Source organism: Sardina pilchardus, chromosome 16 (genome assembly GCF_963854185.1).
Source record: "Sardina pilchardus chromosome 16, fSarPil1.1, whole genome shotgun sequence".
Classification (NCBI taxonomy): domain Eukaryota; kingdom Metazoa; phylum Chordata; class Actinopteri; order Clupeiformes; family Clupeidae; genus Sardina; species Sardina pilchardus.
The window spans coordinates 18154030-18161529 of record NC_085009.1 but is presented as its reverse complement, the minus strand read 5'-3'; the positions used below and the strand labels follow the sequence as shown (position 1 = coordinate 18161529).

The window sequence follows — 7500 nt, the reverse complement described above, 5'->3', positions numbered from 1 at the left end:
GCTGTGACTTAATTTCAGGGTAGTTGTGTGCTCAGAGCAAAACAAATAGGCAAAGGGGATGTGCATAATATGTCGCACTACAATTGAAGCTTCACCTTCTGTTTTTAAGGTCAGTACAGCTGTGCTTTCACTGTGGGGAGGCAATGTGTACACCGGAGTCTCTCTCCAACAGAGTGTTAATTGCTGCAATTAAAGTAATCAGTGGTTTGGTGAGTAAACTCTAAAGTAGACCTACCCTTCAAGAAAGCAGGAGTCGCATAAGAGACGCAGTATGCATGTGTGTATCTGTTTGTGTGTATGGGTGCTTGAAAGAGTGAACTGAGGTGCACTGGCAAAAATGACATAATGAACAGATTAAGGGACCAAACTACATGTTGGTGCCATCTAGTTTGAAAGTAAATATTCCCCTGCCTCACTTTCTTAAAAACAAAACTTCAATGGTGATTTAAAATAAGAATCTCCAGAGTAAGAGGCATTCAGTCCCTGGCAGACACTTACATGCCAATGAGACGCAGATGAAAGAGGCAGGCTAAGGAGCAACGAGAGCAAAACTGTACCCTCAGTCATGCCCTCAGAAGATTTTGCTACGACTCAGTACCCTTTCAGCGAAACGAACATTTTGTAAACGTTGCCCCGTGTGAAAGATGAGTTCGGTATTATTTCGCTCTAACGTTTTTGGGTTATGGGACGGCATTATGTATCCGGACGACATAGATGACACGTCTGCTTCTTATCTCGAGAGGAATTTCCTCCGCGCCCCTGTGATGTGCGTCAATAACGTGCAACCATTTTCACTCGCTTTTCTCCCCCTTCTCTCTCGCGGCCATCTCAATTAAAAAGGTACATTAATGAAATAAATAATTGCCAACAAACAAATACTAATGCAGGGTGCAATCCTCGCCAATACGAGATTTAACCGCTTCGATGCTTTGGTTTGCAAGCGTATCGTCGTTCAGAAAGAACAATATAAACACTATCTTAAACAAATATTTCTATAATCAGCAGACGTTTATTTTTAAACGCTCTGATGGGAATGACGGGGCGCTGAGCTAGCGTTTAGATCTGACTGTACGCCGGGTCCATTTTCTTCCTGAATTTCTTTCAACAAAAGATTAAGGGAGGGGAAAGGACACGAGTATGCGAGGGGAGCAGGAGAAAAGTGCCATCATGGGTTTCATCTTGAATTGCACTGCCAATCCATCCACCATCACAAAAATAGCTGAACTACAACCAACCAACCCCTCCGGTGTATGACAATGAGCAACTTTTGATGGTTGACCTAAGCAGAAAGCCCAAAATCCCATTTCCACCGACTCAGTGTATACTATTAACAACTTAGTCCCGGTTTTGAATAGATACAGTGTTACAGTTACGCGATCGCTACTTAGGGCGAAAACACTGTAGCGTCAAAAGAGGTGACTACCGGAGCTAGTAGGCTACTCCAAAGAGGTGACGTTAGGACAAGACGGGTTGTGGTAATCGTAGGTAGTAACTTGCTCCATTTATGCCCAAATCGCTACGATATGTATCGCAACTTGGAGCTGACGGTCGTGTGTGCTCCTATACTAGACAAAAGTCGATATTTCTCTACAGTGCCATACTTTACGCGTCTTCCAACAAAAGAATTAGCCAAGCTAATCACCCCGCTACGTTTAAGATTTATTCACAGTGCCCAATCCTCAAATCATTCATCACTTGTTCCTCAACACACACAACGTCGATAGAGAACGGCATCTTTAACACCAAAAGCTCACGTTTCGACATGTCGAGTACATCGAGTACTCTTTTGAAATACAAACTACAATCACTCAAAGTTCAATAGCATGTTTTTGATTCATGTAGCCAGTGATGTCCTCCTTGCTTACAATCACAAGCCTTGCTAAAATACAATCACAGGGCATGCATTGTGCACGTTGCAGTATTCAAGTTCAACATTCAGATTGAAACATAGCGGAAACTTTGTAAAAGTTCGATGCTTATTATTTAACAGACGATGCGTAATGCCCGACTTCGGAGAGAACACTTTTTATAAAATACAGATTACACCTGAATTATAAAAGATAAATGTAATATCAAATTTTAACCTACAATGCAACTAATTTGGGCCTGATCTAAAGTTGCGACATTTTCTTGCTCCATATTCGCATCATCGTTGCCGGCAGTTTGGAACACACAGCCTGGCGGTGGGATAGGCGCACATAGCCGGGCATCATACATGACATACACCAAACTGCACAAGTGTGTGTGGCTACATGTATGCACTGAACAGCACGCATATATGACCCGCCAATCACTCACAGCGTACGCATGCTAGCTGGATGAAACAGAGTAAAACTACTACATTTAGAAGAAAAAAAACATACAACTATAAATTGTTTAGAAAATACTGATGATGGTTCTATACTGATTATATCCACAGGAAAAAAGTCGTCGTCAGATATTTGGTTGTTTGTAAATGTAACAAGTATGTAATTTTGGGAAGCCTGTAACCGGACTATCGAACGGAGTGTATGCATCTTATCATCTATAAAGGTGCATGTATATAAATATTGATACATTTATCTGTATTAACTATATATTCCTGATGAAAGTAAGGCTCAATGTACTTACGGGAGAGGCGACGATGAGATTAATGACAAGACACGTCATGATTACGTTTCACTTGAATTAAATACATTACGAGTTAGGGAAAAAAATGGAAATCGGGGTTGTTGTATACAAGCATACGCCGTTTCCCCCTCCCTTGCTCTTTCTCTTCTCCTCCTCCTCCCCTCTTCTATCGCACGTCTCTCTTGCATTTTTTTCGCAAAGATCCATTTATTGTGTAGTCGTGAGTGAGTGAGTGAATGAGAGAGAGAGGGAGAGAAAGGGAGCGGTGATAGAGTGGAGTCTGATGTAGGTTGCAAATGTAATTAGACTCTTTCGGGCACCATTTTAAAACATTCCCACATGCGGGGCAGCTATCACTCTCTCGCGTTCACACACCATCTGATCTATAGGACGGCAGGATAGGCTTAAGCAGTGCATTTGGGACACATCTCAAATATTTAAACTATTCTATTTCAAATACAAATGCCCCCTCATTTGGCCCATCAGAAATGCGTGTGGCATTTTGATTTATTTTTGCTTTGCGGGCATTTGCTGAATCCCATTATGTTGTTACAACATCCTAATAAACAGTTTAGACCACATATTTCTGTTACTGAAGAGGGTGAAAAGTTTCGTTTAATGATCGTTTATTGTCATAACAATGCAGGTAAGTAGTAAAGCGTGTATTTGTTGACGTTGGTCGAGAAGAATCGCAATATTTTAGTGCAAGAACGTGATTCTCTCGAGGAATAAATGTGCAGAAAAGTTACCGTTGCTTTATGCGGTTACAGGCAGAGAGAGTTGTCGTTGCAAGCCGGAAGTTTGGTGTGTGAAAGTTTTTTGACTCCTCCATGTCTACCCGGGCGGATTTTCACAGCTCACGCGAGCACATGCAGGCTGTCCGCGGCTTGCGCTCACGTGAGGCTGCGCAGGTGCACTGCTTCCAACTGGCCCGTGTGGTGCCACATAATGTCGCACCCTCCTCCCACCCAAAAATAGATAGCTAGATAGAACAGAAGATAGATTGATAGATAGATAGATAGATAGATAGATAGATAGATAGATAGACATCTATCTGATCAAGTAAAACAAAACATCTGAGTTTTAGTTTGGTCTCTTTTGATTCACAAAACAAAGAGTACAGTTAGATAACTGAACACATGTGTAAAATGGCATTTGTCAATACAGAATTATCCTATGTCCTAAAATACATTTCCGAGTTAATTAAAAATGTATAATGAATCATATTCCCATAGCCATACTGTCTTTGCCACCTTATTCTGTGAATGTCGATCAACATATTCAAGTTCGTATAGCTTAACATTCTGAATATTTCACAGTGTGTGTAAGTGTTAATGACCTGTGGGTATGTATATTTTCCTCCTGACACAAAATGTGATCCAACACATATCTCACACTAATTGTAGCCTAGGTGTTAATTTGCCCAAACATTTTTTTTCTCTTTGCAAGGTTTAGCAGACTTGAGTTTGTGTGTCTCTGTTTGTGTTGTTTGTTTGTGTTGGTAATGTATGCAGATATGTGTTTGTGCCCATGTGGTTGTGTGCATCTGTCTGGGTTCACACAAAGGTGTTTTTTTTTTGTATGCATAAGTATTGTTTATTTGCGCGTATTTGTATGCATGCCTATCTGTGTCCAATGCGTATGTGCGTTTGTGTGTATGTATGTCCGTGTCAACAGTGTGTATGTGTGTGTGTGTGTGTTACAGTAGCATCATCACCCGCCCCTGACGTTTTGATTGTTTTCTCCTCCGCTGCAGAAATGCTGCAATTAATATGCAGAGAGTGAGTGAGACGGAGACAAACAAAAAAAAAAGAGAGAAGAAAAAAACAGGCAGAGAGCGAGGGAGGGGGTTAGATGGCACATAGAGAGAGAGGGAGAGGGAGAGAGAGAGAGAGAGAGAGAGAGAGAGAGAGAGATGGAAGGAGGAAAAAGGGGGTGGGGGGTGAGATGAAATGAGAGATGGTGAACGACGGAGGGGTTAGAGTGAGAGAAAGAGATGGAGTGAGATATGAAGGGAGGGGGGCAACACGGAGAATGAAATCTGATAGATGTGAGAGAAAAGAGATGTGGGGAGAGAGAAAGGGTGGCAGAGAAGGAGGGAGGGAAGGAGGGAGGGAGGGAGTTGTCTGACAAAAGACGGGGATCAATACATACATATTTAGTGGGATATGGAGGGAAATCGATTGACGGAGGGGTAAGGATGGAAGAAGGGAGGGATGGTCTGAGGCTGGAGAAAGAGAGAGACGGAATGAAAGAGGGAAGAGGGAGTGAGAGAGAGAGAGAGGGGGATGAGACAGAGCAGAGGGGGGGTGGGGGGGGAGGAGTGATATGGTGGAGGCTGTTGGCCCTTTGTCGCAGTGTCAGGGTATTGATACTGTAATACTCACCAGCACAATGGAGCCGTGGCGACGGCGGCCATGACGATGCCTCTCAGCACAATGCAGCCACAATACGGAGGGCACTGAAGCATCTCATGCAGCACTGCAGGCCAGAGGGAAAGAGAGGAGTGAGGGAGAGAGAGAGAGAGAGAGAGAGGGATGAGGAGGAAGGGAGAGAGAAAGGAGGAGGAGAGAGGGGGGGAGAACGAGGGATTTGGTGAAAGAAAAAGAGGGGTGGAGAGAGATGAAGAGGGAGAGAAGGAGAGAGTGAGACAGAGGAGAGAGAGACAGACAGGCATGAGGGAGAGAATGAGTGAAAAAAGAAGGGGAAAGGAGACAGAGAAGGCAGAAGGGAGGGTGTGAGAAAGGGTGCGTGTGTGTGTGTGCATGTGCATGTGTGTGTGTGTGTGCATGTGTGCGAGAGTGAGTGTGTCTGAGCATATTGTTTGGAGCATTTTGTGAGTGCATGTGTAGCCTGCAGGGTGTGACTATGATGTATGTGGGAGCGGGTGTATGTAATATATTGACTTGGAGAGAGGCAGCAGGCGAGACAGCACAGCCAACTGCAAAGGTGCAAAGACAACAGAACCACTTCAGCGAATGAGCAAAAGATAAGGAATGGCACACAAGCCCTGGGAAACATTCGAAAAAGTCCAGCCATATTAGATATACATCTATCATCTCAGCCTCACACAAGCGGCTTAATGCAATGATTTGCATACCGCACACGTGAACTGGCTTCTTCGCGGACAAGCGCTTGGTTGTTAGTCGCCAAGTCAATGTGTATGTGTGTGTGTGTGCGTGTGTGTGTGTGTCACCAGCGTCTCTCTCTCTCTCTCACACACTCGCTCTCTCCTTCCTTCCTACTCCTTTCCCTTTATGATCTATAGTTCTCTCTCTCTCTCTCTCCTCCCTCCCCTCTCCTTCGCCCCTTCCCCTCTTAATATGATGTAAAAAGCTAATCGCATGCAAATGTCTGTTGTCCCGGTAACCAGGCCCAAAAAATCCCTTTGATGTTTCACCCGGCTCATTCTCCCCACGTTCTCTTTGTTCACCACAGTCTCTCTGCTTTGTCAACATCCCCCCTTTACCCCTCTCTCTCTCTCTCTCTCTTACCCTCACTCTGGTTCACTCATGCTCTCTCCTCTACCCCTCTTTCTCTCTCTCTCTCTCCCTCTTCACTGGCTCTCTCTTCAGATTTCTATCTAGACAAAAAAAAAAAAAACTTGTCTACCCCTCTGGTATACCTCCCCTCCCCTCCCTCTTTCACTCACTCATTCTCCTACTCCCTTCTGTTTTGTCATCTCTCTCTCTCTCCGTCTTTCTCTCTCTCTCTCTCTACTTGTTCCCTGTCTCCCCTCTCTGTGCCCCTCTGTCTGTGCCTCTCTGCTCTCTCGTTTCCCATCATTCCCCTCTACCATCCTCTGCCCCCTCTTCCCTCTCTCTCTCGCTCTGTCTTTCTCTCGGCTAATCCTCTATCTGTTCAATCCCTCACTGTTCCCCATCATCCCTCATATTCTCACACTTCCCCTTATACCTCTCTCTCTTCTCTCTCTTTTTCCTCGAACCTTTCCTCTCTCTTCATCACTCTGTTGATAACTCCCTTTTTCTGTTTTTCATTTTCCTCTTTCACACCCTCTCACATTCGTCGAAGCTTAGACACTTTTTTTTGTGTGTGTCGTTTTCCGGGGGTCTTCGTTATTTTCGTTCGGTGGGTCTCCAATGACCTAACTGAACGATGGCGCTAAACTCCACAATGTGCGATATTTCTAGCTGTTGGTTTTTTTTTCCTGCACTGCCTGCTCAACGCATAATGTATATGGTACGACACATACTTTCCCAGTGGACAAAAGGATGGTTACAATTCAGTCCAAGTTTTGTTTTTTTAATGTAATACAGAGACAAGTCAACACATGATCAAGTACAAATGGTTATCAAGTACGAAGCAGTGTAGTAGAGTACAGACAGGGCATGCAGTCATTTCCCCTCCAAAAAATATCAGTAAAACCATGTAAACATTGTATATTATGGTTAAAGCAAAAAAAAAGCTTCAAAAATGGCACCATTCTTTTTTTCCTCTTCTTCTATGTTTTCTTCCTCTCTTTTGGATAGTGCTAGTATTTACATTTGGAACACAACGCCTCTGCCAAGGCCTATCTTTTTTTTTCACGATGGAAAAAGTCTTTACAGAAAGCAAGAATATAACGACCTACAGTGGAAAGTATTCCTGGGTCTGAGCTATGTGTTTGTGTGTGTGTGTGTGTGTGTGTGTGTGTGTGTGTGTGTGTGTGTGTGTGTGTGTGTGTGTGTGTGTGTGTGTGTGTGTGTGTGTGTGCGTGTGCGTGTGTGCGCGTGTGTATGTGTGAGTACGCGAGTGTGCGCGTGTGTGTGTTAGTGTCTTAAGACTCAGCTACATCCTTTAATCTAATGAAAACATACAGCTCCTGGGATAAGACAAGACAGATCAAATCCGCTATGAACAGGTAAGGGCAGCTTATAGTTTAAGGCACAT

The 7500-nt window shown here is 43.9% G+C and overlaps 1 protein-coding gene across 1 annotated transcript in view; it reads right to left on the bottom strand.

Annotated features, from left to right (window-relative positions):
• Nucleotides 1–7050: 7050 nt before the first annotated feature.
• Nucleotides 7051–7500, bottom strand: part of arhgef40 (Rho guanine nucleotide exchange factor (GEF) 40) — a 41943-nt gene continuing 41493 nt past the window's right edge. Inside the window, exon 28 of the mRNA XM_062516010.1 lies at nt 7051–7500. This exon is cut by the window's right edge and continues 2375 nt beyond it. The gene's annotated coding sequence lies outside the window, so the exon portion shown is untranslated.